Below are 17,129 nucleotides of genomic sequence, written 5' to 3' on the forward strand. Positions count from 1 at the left end.
TTATTAGTTCTCGTAATCATAATGCACTTTATGCATATATAATCCCTTCACGGGAGTCTCTCAGAGTGCTTTATGAAGCCTCACATTTTTGTAACATTTGTGATATTACTCCCAAATTACCGATGACATCTGTAGCAGCGAGGTTAAATGATCTGTGCAAGGGCACACATCAATTTAGATGGAGGCAAACCTGGAAACATTACGGGCATTTTAATTACTTAATATTGCAAGAGCCCTTCTCTTTGCAGAGTTCATTTCTCCCAACTCTATGAGCGAGGCCGGCTTTATTTTAAACCGACGATATTTTAAAACAGAACCAGGTACAAGACGTATTGGCAGATATACTCTGCAACCACGTTTCTTTCGGTAAGGGACTAATAGGTCTTTGAAGACCCTAGCCAACGCCATTCCTCAGAGGACCCCACTAGACAACACACTGCCTCCTACTTCTTAGGAGTTAACTTCACCCCTACTTTACCGAGGTAAGCTAGGCTGTTAACTGAAAACAGATTCAACTGCTTTCTTGCACGGATACTCCTTTATGCTTCCTTGTCCATTTTTGCCTGCCGGACAACTCATCCTTAAAGACTCAGAGCCACAAAAACCATTCATTTGATTACCCCAGGCCGAGTTGGGTGACCCTACTTCATGCTTTCCTAAGCGCGTTTTATCATACCTCTCTTGGGGCACCTGGGTGGCTCAGTCGGCCGAGCATCTGGCTTTGGCTCGGGTCGTGGTCTCCCAGTGTGTGAATTCAAGCCCCGCGTCGGGCTCTGCGCGAACAGCTCTGAGCCTGGAGCCTGCTTTGGATTCTGTGTCTCCCTCTCTCTCTGCCCCTCCCCCGCTTACGCTCTGCCTCTCTCTCTAAAAGATGAATAAACATCTAAAAAAAATGATCATACCTCTCTCGTTGTCCTAATCTCTACAAGCTCCTTGAGGACAAGAGAGTATCTTCAGTGCCTTGCTCATGTCTAGATCTTTAAAACTTTGTATAGTTTCCGGCACATAGCAGATATCCGATAAATAGCTGTTGAATGAATTAAAAAGATATTATTTTGCATTGCAAATAAAATATATTACCCCATAGAATTCAGCGACTTGAGTTGTATTTTTTAAATTAAAAAAAAATTTAATGTTGATTCATTTTTGAGAGAGAGAGACAGAGACACAGACAGAGCATGAGCAGGGGAGGGGCAGAGAGAGAGAGAGGGAGACACAGAATCCGAAACAGGCTCCGGGCTCTGAGCTGTCAGCACAGAGCCCGATGCGGGGCTCAAACTCAGGACCCGCGAGATCACGACCTGAGCCGACTGGAAGCTTAACCGACTGAGCCACCCAGGGGCCCCATATTTTTTAAAAATTTTAACTCATACCATCACCATATACCGATTTGTGAAAGCTTAGAATGTGCTATTGGCCCAGAAGTTGTACATTTTGCATGTTTATATGAATGTTGGACCAGTTGTTCAGAGAATAAATTTGGTAAGCTTACCTAACCTCAAAGTTTGTCATACTCTTGGGCCAATTTTAAATGCAAGCTACTCGTGTCAAAAAAAACTCAGTAGTTATCGTCCCAGAGATCCCACCATATCTCTTTTAAATAAAGGTAATGAGATGAGAAATTGTGTTTCAATTCAAAATACCATAATTGTGTTCTCAATTGAAAAGTTATTTAAAAACGATTTCAGCTTTGGTCTATATAGACTTTTTCAAGGTAACTAATTAAAACAAAGCTATTTGCGATGTGAGAAAGGCAGGCAGACGTATTTAATGAGTAAACTCTTGGAAGTTAAACATTTCAGGCTTTGTCATAAAATGATTGGGCTGGAGTTCTTTTTATCAGCACCTTGTTGGATATGAAATAATGAACACCTCATTGGCTTTAGGTATTTAACATCGATATGTACTCAGTCCACTTCATGTCATTTTCAAAATTAGGTTGAAACTCAGTTCTCTGAAAGAAGGTCAGGATCAAAGTTGCGAGGGTGCTTATTGGCTCCCGAGCCAGTAGCCTGAGACACACGTTTTGACTCCTGTGTGAAGATTTTATTCTCCCATAGGATATTGGCCGCTCCTCTATGACTGTGCATCTTGCTTGATATACGATTCATACAATGCGGAAGTTTTGGTATGCAGCTACCCTATAACAGAAACTAGAGTCTCATACCATTGCTAGGACCCATTATAGGATGGATATACGCTCCGGAATGCAACAAGATCCCTCAGATCGGTCACTGCTTTATGCGTAGATTTAAGGTATTAAAGTCAACTTGGAAAATAAGCTAACTGACTGGATACTTCGTATTAGAAAATAAGTAGTGACTGGAAATTTGGGGAAAAAACTCAGAGCCTGGGCTAATTTGGTTTTGTTTTTCAGAAGCCCATGATTTACCCCAGGGGAAAAAAAAAATCCCATAAAATTTTAGAACTTGATTACAGTCGTGGTACAACCTGACTTAAGGGTAGAAATTAAATTTCAAGAAGTATTTTCTGAATCATTCTGATATGTGACACCAAGAATCCTTCCATGGCAGGAGAGAAAGCAAGAATTCTTCCTTAAATTACAACTTGATCTTGGTAAACCATTACTTCACGATACTGCTACTAATTATGATTTATCTCCATGCAGAAATAAATTTGTCCAATTATAATGAATATCTAATCATCTTAGATAAGGCTCATTTGCAAACTGTGACGTCATAAAGTTCAGCTCAGGCAAAGGTTTAACCTATTTAAACCGAGCACGAGTTTTAATCAACATGTATGAATCCTATCGATATGGATTTGTTAACAAACCCATGCAAAATGAAAGGGTTATTATTGAAAATGGTGAAGGGTCGGAGATTTTACCCTGCACGCAAGCTAACAAGTTAGCCTGCTACCGTCTCACTGATGCTGATAGAAGACATGAGATTCCTGGGTCAGAGACAAGGGACTTTTTTTTTAAAGTTTATTTTTGGGAGAGTGTAAGCAGGGAAGGGGCAGAGAGCAGGGAAGGGGGACAGAGGATCTGAAGCGGGCTCTGCACTGACAGGCTGACAGCAGCGAGCTCACTGTGGGGCTCGAACTCACGAACTGCGAGATCATGACCTGAGCCAGGTTGGATGCTCAACCAACTGAGCCACCCAGGTGCCCCGAGACAAAGGACTTTTTAAGTCACCGTACCGGAGGCAGCATGAGCATCTTGTTCACCTCACTGCCCATTGCCCTCCCCCCGAGGCCCACAGGAGTGAACACAGGGTGGCCCACATAGTGATTTTCCTTCACACCAGAGGAACCTCAAGCTTAGGAAGCCCTTATCATTTATAATTGGCTGCAGGCAAACCTGCTCCAACTTGCTTTAGAGAAAGACATTTTCTTTATGCTACTGGAGAGTAAACAAACCTGCCCTTTTCTCTGGAGGGAGAAACTATCTTCTAAAGATATTTGCTAAACAAACGTATCTAAAAGGATAGTATAGATAGATCAAAGGCAATCGTTCCTCGGTTCTCAAAATGTGCAGAAATGCAACGGACCCATGAAGAATTGTCTTCCGGCGGTCATTTGTTAATCATATTTATTTCAAGTTGCTATTTTAAAGCTTGACATCGTAATGTAAACAACTTGGTTCGTATCAGATATCACCATCTGAGTATGTTTTTTTAAGAATGTGAGCCTTAGACAAGCTGTTTGTCAGTAACGCTTTACATGATGGGCACCTAGAACATTTAAACACTTGGATTGACTTTGGAAGGTCACATAATTCTCCTGAAGGCACAATATGGCTAATGGCTTATATTAGTGGCTCTGCATGGGCCATTCACTTTCATTCCAATGATGCAGCTGTATCATGGTTTCACTGAATGATTTTGAAATCCTTAGTCAAATCACTTCTTCCAAAGGTCAAGTTTACATAACAGCTGACATTGTGAGAAGGCACAAATTTGGATACATGGGTGGAGACATTAGTTTCTTGCTACGAAAATCTATTTGCCCGATGCCGATCTTGACAGGTTTTCTTCTCACGGGCTTGGTTCTGCTGCATCGAAGGCAGTTTTTGATGCAAAAATCTTTTGATGGGTTGTCAGGGATTTCTGTTTGCCTTTGGTCACATGGTCAGCACCCCTTGTATCTATTTAGAGGACACAGGAGCACACCTTATTACTGATCATTCTGTTATCTCCGTGTGCCCTTTTCTCTCTGGTCTGTGGCTGGCACATGTTCTCCCTGCTTCTTCCTGGAAATTTCGAGCTGTTCTGACTCCCTTTCCTTGACTACCGTCAGTTTATCCTACTGGCTTCAATTGTAGAGGGGACTTCCTCCATGAAGCTTATTCTGTTCCTCCGAATCTGGAATAAGTTTCCTTCCTAGATGATGGCACAGACCACCATGCTTACCTAGACAATAGCACTTATCACATGCTCATGTACATGTCTACTTCCTTGCTTTCATTTCTTGTTGATCTTTGAGCTCCTTGAGAGCAGGGTGTATAACCATTTTGTTTCTGTACCCGGAGTAACTAACACAGTGCCAGACACAGAGTAGATAATACATTGCTGTTCAATTGAATTAAAAAGAATTTATGAAGTTCAGTTGAGATAACGTATACACCTGGGGAGCTTGTTTTGCAATTCTAATGGGTGTCCCAAAAAGTTTCCTCAAACTGAACTAAATTGAAGTGTTACGACCAAATGAGATAATCTATGTAAGCTATCTAGAACAGGTTTGCACACGCATACGGGATAATTTTAATACTTTTGTGGAGCCCAAACACTCTAAATTTTAAAAGAATTTTTAACTAATTTTGCATGGAAATTATTTACCTGCAAATGATGCATTTATTTATTGACTATGATTTCTCTGCAATCATTATCCACACTCGCAAATGGGTTAGAGAAGATCTAACCCATAAGGTTTTTTTCAAACACAATTAAATTTTTATGAATACTAAATTTAACAATTAATAAAGCTGACTTAATTCTTTATTTTGTGAACGCTTTAATTAAGCATTTGATCATCTTGATGTGAAGTTTTTCCTTCTTCATTGGGTGCCAACAGTTTTTATCTTTAATGTTGCAAATGAATTTGAGGAGTTCTTTAAAAACTAGTAGGGCCTGGGTCCTTTGCCTATAGTGACTGATGAATGCAATTATCCTGTATGCAAACTACGTTTATAAATGTTTATAAGTAAGACGAAGGACAGGTGACAGAGAAGCAGGTTTATGGTTTTGACTGTATGCTAGAGAAAAAGTGATTTCTATTGACCATACTCATAGAACCTTTGGAATGATGGTTATTGTGTTGTATAGTTATTCCTCTACAATAAAAGCTCGTATATAGCTACGTGCCTCAGTTTTGCTTAGATATTTGGGTGTTTTTCTAAGGTGCTGAGTGCGATCTTCACCTAGTGATCCCAGCTACCCAAATGATGCTGTAATTATGTCTAGTATAGGGTTATTCTAATATCCACAGCCTCCCCCAAAAGAATACATAAGCACTCAATAAATGTGTGTTACATTAAACAATGAATGAATTTTACCGCGAGATTTTGCTACTCTTGCAGTATCCTCAGAAGACGTAAGGTTGTGCAATTATTTTTAAACCAAAAAGGTACGTGATGGTGCAGAAAGGTGTGAGCATAAAGACCCTGCGGGCGAATATTAATTAAAATCGCGGGTATGGTTTTTTTTTTTGGTTGATTTCATAATTCTCTTATATATGAGATTGAATCATAGGCTCACTGAAATTTATTAACAGAATGGCATATGTGGAACACTGGAAATTAATCTCTTATCATATTTTCATGTGTTTAAAAATTGAAGAGGCGAGGGGCAAGGTTAGGCTTTTAAAAATCAATTTCCCCAACAACATTTTTAATTAGGTCCACAGCAGAATTGTCACCTGACTTCTCATTGTAGATGAACTACTACCACTGGCTGAGGGCAGTCTTTAACACCGAACTTGCTAGAAAATACTTTTGTAACTAAAACCACAGAGTTGTGTGTCGAAACCGAAATACTGTCAATATCACAGAACAAATGAGTAAACAAACACAAAAGCAGAAACAGAGTCATAAGTACAGAGAGCAAATTGATGGTTGCCCAAGGCCAGAGGAGTAGGGGAAAGACGAAACGGGTGAAGAGGTGCAGGCTTCCACTTATGGAATGAATTAAGTCATGGGGATAAAGGTGCAACATAGGGAATACGGTCCATGATATTACAACAGTGTCGTATGGGGGGCAGATGGTACCTACGTGTGTGGTGAGCGGAGCACTAGGTATAAGCTCGTTGAATCACCATGTTGCACACCCAAGTATACCTCAACGAGAAAAAAAATGGCTATAGAGGGGCACCCGAGTGGCTCAGTGGTTCAGCATCCGACTCTTGATTTCGGTTCAGGTCGTGGGCTCAGGGGATCGAGCCCTGCCTTGGACTCTATGCTGGGCGTGGGGCCCCCTTGGGATTCTCTGTCTCTCCTTCTGCCCCTCTCCCCTGCTCAGGCTTTCTCTCTCTCTCAAAATAAATAAATAAACATTTAAAAAATAGCTATTGGTAGTATTTTTTTTCTTTTTTTTTTTCATGTTTATTTTGAGAGAGGGTGAGCAGCCGGGGAAGGGGGGGGTGGGTGTGGACAGAGAGGGAGAAAGAGAATCCCCAGCAGGTTCCACGCTATCAGCGCGGAGCCCCAGGCGGGTCTTGAACTCCCCAACCGTGAGATCATGACCTGAGCCGAAATCAAGAGTCAGACGCTTAACCAACTGAGCCTACCCAGGCGCCCCTTGGTAGTATTTTTTAAAATTGAGATACAGCTGGGGTGCCTGGGTGGCTCAGTCGGTTGAGCGTCTGACTTCGGCTCAGGTCACGATCTCGCGGTCCGTGGGTTCGAGCCCAGCGTGGGGCTCTGGGCTGATGGCTCAGAGCCTGGAGCCTGCTTCAGCTTCTGTGTCTCCCTCTCCCTCTGCCCTTCCCCTGTTCATGCTCCGTCTCTCTCTGTCTCAAAAATAAATATACGTTAAAAAAAAAATTGAGATAGAGCTGACACCCAATGTCACATCAGTGTCATTTACGAATCAAAATGAACAAGCAGTACACCTGAAACTAATGTGACACTGTATGTTAACTAAATGGAATTTAAAAAAAGAGAAAAGCTATTGTGATTCTTAACTACCAGTCTATAAAACTGAAGAATTATGTTTTAAGAATTTGAGAGAAAGGTCAGCCATATTTCTTTTTTTATTATTTTAGAGAGAGTGAGAGCACAAGCCGGGAGGGTGGGCAGAGGGGGAGAAAGAGAGAGAGAGAGAGAATCTTTTTTTCTAATGTTTATTTTTAAGAGCGTGCAAGCGGGTGAGGGGCAGATAGAGGGGGACAGAAGGTCTGAAGTTGGCTCTGGGCTGACAGCAGCAAGCCCTATGTGGGGCTGGAACTCACTGAAGTCGGACCCTCACCCAACTGAGTCACTCAGGCACCTGGAGAGAGAGAATCTTAAGCAGACTCCTCACTCAGCAAGGAGCCCAACGTGGGGCTCGATCCCACGAACGCATGACCTGAGCCGAAATCAAGTGTTGGGCGAGGCTCAACCGAATGAGCCAGCCAGGCATCCCAGTTCAGCCATATTTCTGCAGAGATTTGAGTGAAGTCTTCTTTTTTTTTTTTTAATTTTTTTTTCAACGTTTTTATTTATTTTTGGGACAGAGAGAGACAGAGCATGAACGGGGGAGGGGCAGAGAGAGAGGGAGACACAGAATCGGAAACAGGCTCCAGGCTCCGAGCCATCAGCCCAGAGCCCGACGTGGGGCTCGAACTCCCGGACCGCGAGATCGTGACCCGGCTGAAGTCGGACGCTCAGCCGACTGCGCCACCCAGGCGCCCCTTGAGTGAAGTCTTCTTAAGAAGATCTCTTGGGGAACCTGGGTGGCTCAGTCGGTTGAGCGTCCGACTTCAGCTCAGGTCATGGTCTGGCAGTTTGTGAGTTCAAACCCTGCGTCGGGCTCTGCGCTAACAAACAGCTCAGAGCCTGGATTCTGCTTCGGATTCTGTGTCTCCCTTTCTCTCTCTCTCCCCCTCCCCTGCTCATGCTGTCTCTCTCTCTCTCTCTCAAAAAATAAATAAATGTTAAAAAAAAATTTTAAAAAAGATCTCTGAAGGTACTTTTAAACTAAATCTCTATGATCTTCATTTCACTTAATTATACTGCCTTAGATTCCACCAGTTACGGACTCAGTCTGGTTTATCCAACACATTAGCTAACTTCACAATAAATTATATATATGTTTTTCAGTTTTTAATGTTTAGTTTTGAGGCAGAGAGACGGAGTGCAAGTGGAGAGGGGCAGAGCGAGAGGGAGACGCAGAATCCGCAGCAGGCGCCGGGCTCTGCGCTGTCAGCACAGAGCCCCACGCGGGGCTCGAACTCCCCAACTGCGGGATCACGACCTGAGCCGGCGTGGGACGCTTAAGCGACTGAGCCACTCAGGCGCCCCGGCAACAAATTATACTTTAGGAATAAGTAAATAAAAGTGGAAATGTTTGTGAGAGGAAGGAACACTCGCCAGTGTACCTACCTTCTAGTGGATGTCATCAGTAGAATCGCTTTCCCTTTGAACTCCGTTGCGCTGCCTGTCCGAGACTTGGCAAGGTTGAGGGTGAAATGGAAGTTGGCGAGTTGGAGCCCGGGAGGAGATAGAGCCTGCAAGAGTGGAACGCTGTGGGGTGTTTGTGACGTGGAGGTACCAGAGAGTAGTCTCAGACTTTAAAAGAATCTACTCTCTGAGGAAGGAGTCACCAGGTGTCAACGAGAGGGGAGGGACAGTATCATTTGTACCATAGTGCAAGTATATTAAGTATATTAAGGATGAAATAGACTCCTGTGGGTTCGTATAGTGGATGCTGTGGGTCAGCAGCTCAGATCACCTCCATTTTATTTTTTTTTTTAATTTTTTTTTCAACGTTTATTTATTTTTGGGACAGAGAGAGACAGAGCACGAACGGGGGAGGGGCAGAGAGAGAGGGAGACACAGAATCGGAAGCAGGCTCCAGGCTCCGAGCCATCAGCCCAGATCCCGACGCGGGGCCCGAACTCCCGGACCGCGAGATCGTGACCTGGCTGAAGTCGGACGCCCAACCGACTGCGCCACCCAGGCGCCCCTAGATCACTTCCCTTTTAATACTGAAGCACTCATTTCCCCCAGCTCTGGCAGGATGGAACAGCCAGCTGGCTTCCAAGTAAGTCCCTCTTTGGGATTGGGTCTTGGGCAAGGTCATTTCACCCAAGTCACACCCTCTCCCCAAGGTCAGCTGGCATCCAATGACTGGTCAGTGTGAAGGTCCAAGGGCCAAGGGCCATGCCGTCTTGTGTCAACTTGAGAACGTTCTGAAAAGCCATTCCTGCCCCAGAGCTCCCTGGGAGATCGGCTGACGCCTTGGCTGTGACGTCATCACGATCCAATTTCTCCCTTTTCCCAGTCCTGCCCCCTGCCCCCGCCAAATGTGCGTTCTATCCCTAACTTTCAACAGCACATGTACATCTCCAACTCCATTTCCTAGTGAACCCAACCTCCCACACTTGAAAGAAGAACTAAGTTATCACTGCATTCTTATTGAAAACTGAATTTCTAGGGGCGCCTGGGTGGCGCAGTCGGTTAAGCGTCCGACTTCAGCCAGGTCAGGATCTCGCGGCCCGTGAGTTCGAGCCCCGCGTCAGGCTCTGGGCTGATGGCTCGGAGCCTGGAGCCTGTTTCCGATTCTGTGTCTCCCTCTCCCTCTGCCTCTCTCTTTCTCTCTCAAAATAAATAAATAAACTTTAAAAAAATGTAAATTTTTTAAAAATACCAACAAAACGACAATCTTTTTTTTAATGTTTTATTTTTTATGTTTTATTTTTGAGACAGAGAGAGGCAGAGCATGAGTAGGGGAGGGGGCGGAGAGAGAGGGAGACACAGAATCCGAAGCAGGCTCCAGGCTCCGAGCTGTCAGCGCGGAGCCCGACACGGGGCTCGAACTCACAGAGTGTGAGATCATGACCTGAGCTGAAGTCGGACGCTCAACCGACTGAGCCACCCAGGCGCCCCAACAATCTTTTTTTAAGTTTACTTATCTATTTTGAGAAAGGAGAGAGAGAGAGAGCAGGAGTGGGAGAGGGACATAGAGAGGGAGAAGGAATTCCAAGCAGGCTCTGCACTGTCAGCACAGAGCCCAATGTGAGGCTGGGACTCAGGAACCGCAAGATCATGACCAGAGCCGAAATCGAGAGTGGGACGCTTAACCGACTGAGCCACCCAGGGGCCCCAACAAAACAACAATCTTCACCAACACCTGTTCAACCTTGGATTAAAACCTGAGACCTAAGTAGAAACGTGTATCAGCATTAGGAAAAGTATAAAAGACAGAGGAGAACAGGAGGAAAAGACAGAAATTTTCCAGAAAGACAAATCCCGCAATGTGATAATAACACTGATTTAATGAAACGTGAGACCGTGTACAACAAAAGTGTGCACGCTAATTGTTTCACCATTCTGGTTCACAGTAGGAATTCTAGAAATCGCAAGGAAAAACAAATGTCGAGAAGAGCCAGGGCAATGTTCTTTTCTCTTCGTGTTGTGAAAAGGAAAGACAAAGAAAAGGTACTCCGTAATTTGTTATATAGGGATAGGTGCTCCCCCAACTTTTTCTATTTCTTATTAAGAAAAGACATGGGGGGCGCCTGGGTGGCGCAGTCGGTTAAGCGTCCGACTTCAGCCAGGTCACGATCTCGCCGTCGCTGAGTTCGAGCCCCGCGTCGGGCTCTGGGCTGATGGCTCAGACCCTGGAGCCTGTTTCTGATTCTGTGTCTCCCTCTCTCTCTGCCCCTCCCCCGTTCATGCTCTGTCTCTCTCTGTCCCCAAAATAAATAAACGTTGAAAAAAAAATTTTTTTTTAAAAAAGAAAAGACATGGGATGAGCTAAATGAGCAAATGGATTTAGACTCACATCAAGTTTCGTTATTGTACACTCATGCCATCGTCCTGTGTCTGTTTGTTTTAGAAAGAATTGTACGACTTTGAGGAATTCAGCATGTTGTAAGAGTTCAGCTAATTTCCTTCCGTGCGCTGGTTCATTTGGGATTTAATCGCTGCTGGGTAGCCGGAAATGCCTACGTGTCACAAGATGATAATTTACTGAAATCTGACATGATCTAGCATGCAGAGAATTCATCAGGTTTGTTTGTGGGTTTGGAACCATGGTAATCAACAGCCAGGCCAGATGTTTTATGGGCTAAAAAGAGATACCAGGCGGTGTTGAGATGATCTGAGAACACCCACGCTCCCTAGGTGTAATGGTGAGTGTGGATGCTTCCGTTGCATGTTATTAAGACTGGCACCGAAAAAAAAAAAAAAATCCTGCTCAAATCTTTCATCCATAATACAGCACAGAGGAATAATTTCCGCCTGAACTCTGGATGCAGTGTAGAGAAGGATAGATACGCTGCGGCGTTAACTCAAATGAATGGTAGTTTAAGTAGGGCAGAGCAACATCAAGGCAGGAATATATGCATATTCAAATTACCCATCTGTGCCACCCACTTACACATGAGGCATTTCAGCATGCTTATTACCCAGGAACATTTTAATGAGGTGCTCGCTCTCCGTACCTGAGCTAATTTGCGTCTCCCCAAAGATTATTTTGTATGTGATTCTAAAAGAAAAATAAGAGAGGGCTGAGTATTTCACAGGTATATTTCAGGGGAAAAGCCACCTCTTCGTGAACCGTCTCCGTGGGTATAGTTCTGTGATTGGCTAGCATGTGAGATTAATGCATGTGTCAATAAAAGGAGACACTTTAATTAGAAATGAGTAATATAGAGAAGATAGAAAAACCCAGCTTCCAAATACCCGTGTTTATTGTGGGCTTGTTGATGAGGAAAAAAAGACGAAATGGTGGATAGGAAAAGATAAAGGTGTAAGTAAAACTGAGCATAGAAACAACAACTTCCTTGTCATTTTGTATGTGAAACTATACACGTTTCAGAGCAGTGGACGGATGAAACCCTTATGTTTCTGATTATATATTTCAGATAGAGTCAAGAATTGAAAATATCTGCCTGAAAGCCTACCACACTGATCTCATCATAGGGAGAAATATGACTTGAGTAAGCTGCGAGCTTGAATCTTTGTGACGATTGTCGAATCATATACGGTCGCATTGTACACAACACATAAATTAGAACATCAAAAATAAAAGCTTTTGGAATGTAAGTATAGTTAATGCCTTTGCATGTTAAATTAAAAGGTTCGGACGTCAGGGGCGCCTGGGTGGCGCAGTCGGTTGGGCGTCCGACTTCAGCCAGGTCACGATCTCGCGGTCCCTGAGTTCGAGCCCCGCGTCGGGCTCTGGGCTGATGGCTCGGAGCCTGGAGCCTGTTTCCGATTCTGTGTCTCCCTCTCTCTCTGCCCCTCCCCCATTCATGCTCTCTCTCTCTGTCCCAAAAAATAAATAAACGTTGAAAAAATAAATAAATAAAAAATAAATAAATAAAAGGTTCGGACGTCTAAGATGTTTGTGTTCCCCAAGCGATGACTTGAGATGTATTGTTTCCTTGAATGAGAGCCATGTCCATTATATGCGTAATGAAAAAAAAAAAAATCCCCATAAAGTATTTTCCCATATGGTCTCACATGTATCACTAAAGGGCTCTAGACCTCAGTCTCTTCCTTGGTAAAATGGAAGATTTAAACAATATTTGGTTACTCTGCTTTTGTATTTTCAAAGCATACGATTCTTTAAGCTCGATATTTTTTTCTTTAAAAACGACAAACGTTCTATAACTAACGGATATGTCCAATGTTTTATTAGGATACCGTTGTGGTTTCTTTATTTTTTTTAAGTTTATTTATTTATTTTGAGAGAGACAGAGAGAATAAGCGGGGGAGGAGCAGAGAGAGAGAGAGAGAGATAGAGACAGAATCCTAAGTAGGCTCCCGCGGAACCAGATGCGAGGCTCGAACTCACGAACCGAACCTTGAGATCATGAACTGAGCCAAACCAAGAGCCAGAAGCTCAACAGATTAAGCCACCCAAGCACCCCAGAATACCATTGTTATTATGAACCCAGGACCGTTGTTAAGAGCCAACACTCAACGAAATGGACCCCAAACCATTTTCCAACTTCTATACTGATTCAGCAAAGAGAATACTTTTGCAAAAGCAGCGTTGTTTGTAACTGCTTTCATCAGACTTGTATGAACTGTCACGGGACTCTATCAAAAGGTGTCCTCTCTGTTGTACTTTATGTACTAGGAAAATTCCATATCCGTCGGCGGACTCATCTATCAGCATAGTGCCCACTTGTGTCCTGTCCACATTTACAAAGGGTAGACGGTTCAGAGCCATCAGAACCCCTAATTCTGGTCTGTTACCTTGGTTTAAGAAGGCGTGGGCAGACGGCAGGTGGTACTTCTGCCTCTCACTTCCTCACATTAGAGTTATAAGATGAAACATCGAATTTAGCCTTGTTTGGAAGGAGCCAAAAAAGCAGGCTTCTGGACTTTATTCAGTTTTAGACTCCTGAGGCCAATGTAGTCCCATCACCATAAATGTGGGCACACCGTACTCACTGGAAGGCAGCAGACAGGCCGAATCACCAGAAACTTTACCTCTCATTTTTTTTAATTCTTAATTAAAAAAAATTAAATATTTTTGCGAGAGAGAGAGAGAAAGAGAGAGCATGTGAGCGTGCGCAAGTTGGGGAGGGGCAGAGAGAGACGGAGACACAGAATCCGAAGCAGGCTCCAGGCTCTGAGTTGTCAGCACAGAGCCCGGCGCGGGGCTCGAACTCACGAACTGTGAGACCATGACCTGAGCCGAAGTCAGATACTTAACCGATTGAGCCACCCAGACACCCCTTAGCTTTCATTTTTGATGACATGCAAACAAGTACACAACACTTACCTCGTGGTATTACAGAATTATAACATACCTATATCTGTATGTGTAGATATAGATCTATATCTGTATAGTGTAGATATAACTACATCTATATCTATATCTACACATATAGATACATGCACACACACATATATACGTAAAATTTATTTTTAAGAAAAGTTGGCTGACATTGTATTGCTTTGAGGGGGTTGCATATATAAATTATATAACATTTAAGCCTATGTGTTATTTACATAGAATTATAGACTTGCAAAGAATGCCAGAAAGGAATTTAAGGATGATTTAGGGAAAGTCCCTAATTTTATAGATAGGAACTCTGAGGCTCAGATATCGAGTGAATCGCTACAAAGCCAGTTGTTGGCAAAGGCCAGGACTATTGGTAGTTTGTCTTTTTCGAGACACGAATGCCAGGTGCTCATGTCTTGAATTCAGATGCATCCCAACAAATGTTTCGAATAATTTGTTTTGCTTACCTTAATTCAGGGGCAACTTATCTAGATTATCAATATCCTTACGTCAAAGTATGTTGAGCGTTTACTAGGTTTGGGCACTAAATCGTGCCTTTAACTTAAGTCAACGATGATCTCCTACCCTGTTGTACACGCTGTGTATGTTTGCACCAGATTATGAAATATATTCTTCATTCATTCATGTATATATTAAATGCATATTTATTTGGGGTGCCTGCCTGTTTTGTTCAATAACAAGTTACCTACACTTCAGAAGGAAGGAGTTTTCTAGCCCTCGGCCCAAGTTACAGAGCTAAACTTTAGAGAACAAAAAACACAGTCTGTTTCCCATCACCTCTATTTTGGCGCTGTGAACCCTCTTCGTGTACTGTGTCATTAAGACCTGTGTGCCTTACAGCTTCAGAATGAGATTACTGTGAGCAATATTTTGCATCTTTATTGCCCATTTCCTCCCAGCTCCGTTTCCAAAATACACGCACTTATCACCACCGTTGAGTGCCATCCTCACGGGATAGAGGACGCACAGGTGTCCAAAAAAACCGGCCAAAAAGGACGGCAAAAGAAGTTGTGAGGTCACCTAGAAAACGAAACAAGATGAAACAAACGCTAACTCTTGTTTTCTTTTAAACAGGCAGCTTGGGAGGGTTTTGGTTTTTTTCACTACAGACAGAATCCAAAACATTACATCGCTTAGCATTATTAATAAAAAAAAAAATACCTCTCTCAAAACGTCTGTCCCCAGACGGTGAAAATCTACCTATCCCGGGACGGCATCAGCATTGGTGATGATACAACGTATCTTCACAATAAAGCTATTCTTCAAGGCTCCCAGAAACCCAAGAATGAGTGTCAAGATAATCAAGCCTCAGGCACAATCTGTTTGAGTAATAGAGGGGCTGTTATTTATTGAACACCTATGAGGCACCCAGCTTTCTGATGAGCCATTCATACAGCACCCTCCATCTTCACCACAAAACCGTAAGATTGATGTTTTATCTTTATTTTGCAATCGAGAAAACTGTGACTCGCAGAGCAAAGATCCCCTCCAGGCCGCCGTGATGCGGCGGAGATTTGAAGCCATTCCAAAGTCCTTTCTTACTCTACTGGGCAACTTTTTCCTAAGTGTGTAGAGCTTTGGATGTTTTCTTTCCCCTGCGGCAGGAGAGAATGAGAACATGTATTCACTCTTTTTCAACCCTCTGAACTTGGAGATGGCCTTCAGCATCTACACCTGTCTTGCGGAGTCCATAAGCTGGTCTCTCAAGCTGGGAACCAATTTATCTGGGCCTGGAAACTCGAGTTCCCTTCAAGAAGCCAGGTACTTCCTATGTCCTCAATTATCCTGGATTTCGGTTCCATTGTTTCTTGTGCTTTTTCCAGTGTGGATAACGTTGAACGAGGGGACCAAGGCAAATTAAGGGATTGGACATTTCTTCTTTCTTTCCAGTCATGCTGCAGGTCCCATCCATGATTTCCCCCGCGATCAGTGTATGAACCTCACTGACTATTGACCTCAAAGACTAGAATGACTGACAGGCATTCTGACTCATCAGCCATACTTTCCTTGGGATCATATTCACGATGATCTAGCCATTTCAGGGCATTCGATTGTCTTGTGAAAAGTTTTAGTACAGGTGATGATGTTCGTAACACTGACGGCACTTTATAGGCCACAGAGGTTCCGGTTTTCAGATCATTCTAACTTCTTCTACGGAATTGTAGCCACAATGACCTGTCTGTGATACGCTGCATCTATTTCAGGTGTATTTTTATGAGAAGGAAAACTGAAATTGGTCCTCACCAACAAGTCCTCTCGGGGTCTGTCAGTTGACCTTTCCAGAGATATAAACACAAAGCATATGTAGCACCTGAGAAGTTCAGTTTTCCTTTAGCTTAAGTTCGAAATAGGTAGTGAGTCTGGCTGTTCTAATGCTCCCCCATCTATCACCGTGCTGCCCCTTAGAGAGTAACCCCTTCCAATATATCACAATCTGGATTCTCTCACTACATGAAAAACTGTTCTCTCAAGTGTTATTCTATTTGATTTCATTACATAAGCCTTTGAAAAATTTTCTTTGGCCCAATCTTTTCCTCGAGAATGTTAATTTTCATCCACAGCATAAATCAATTTGAGAATCTCCATGTGTTTGTATGAAGTAAATAGAACAGCAATCAAAATACCAAAGTTTGTACTCTGGTAAACAAGCAGAAGAAACACTGTCCAGAAATAAAGTAAGAGAGCCATGGTATGAGGATGTTAGACCTTGGAGATCGTCTCGTCCTGCAGGCAAGGAAATTAAGGACAAGGAAAATGCAATGATTCACTCCAGTCACAGGGCCAGTTCAAGGACTGAACCATGAGAAGAGAACACATGTCCTGTGAAAGCTGTTTATCCTACTATAGCATTTATTTTTAACATCCATTGTGCATTGGGATTGCTTGGGGAGCTCTTCAAAATACGGATGTCTGGGCCTCATCCCCTCAGAATCTGATTTCATCTGTCTGGGGTGAGAGCAAGGAATTTGTAGTGTTAAGCCCCTCACGCAGGCAATTGTGTGCAGCCAAGAATGAGAGCCACCAAAATAGGTGATGGCGCCTCTCTAAAAGTGTAAACGTAAATCCCTGACTTTGAGGCTACAATGGAAATGCCTATTCTCTTGAACGAATCCAAGAAGACCTTCTCTTGATTAAGTATGTTGGAGGGGTTGCTACCAAATGGAATGGTGATAAAAAGAATGTTGGGGGGCTGTCCCAGAC

The 17,129-nt window shown here is 43.2% G+C and overlaps 1 long non-coding RNA gene across 1 annotated transcript; it reads left to right on the top strand.

Annotated features, from left to right (window-relative positions):
• Positions 1-11,006: 11,006 nt before the first annotated feature.
• Positions 11,007-12,211, top strand: LOC123383269. The gene is made up of 2 exons (XR_006592843.1): positions 11,007-11,174; positions 12,031-12,211. It is a non-coding gene; the product is annotated as an uncharacterized LOC123383269 (long non-coding RNA).
• The last annotated feature ends 4,918 nt before the right edge of the window (positions 12,212-17,129 follow it).

This window comes from Felis catus, chromosome X (assembly GCF_018350175.1).
Source record: "Felis catus isolate Fca126 chromosome X, F.catus_Fca126_mat1.0, whole genome shotgun sequence".
Classification (NCBI taxonomy): domain Eukaryota; kingdom Metazoa; phylum Chordata; class Mammalia; order Carnivora; family Felidae; genus Felis; species Felis catus.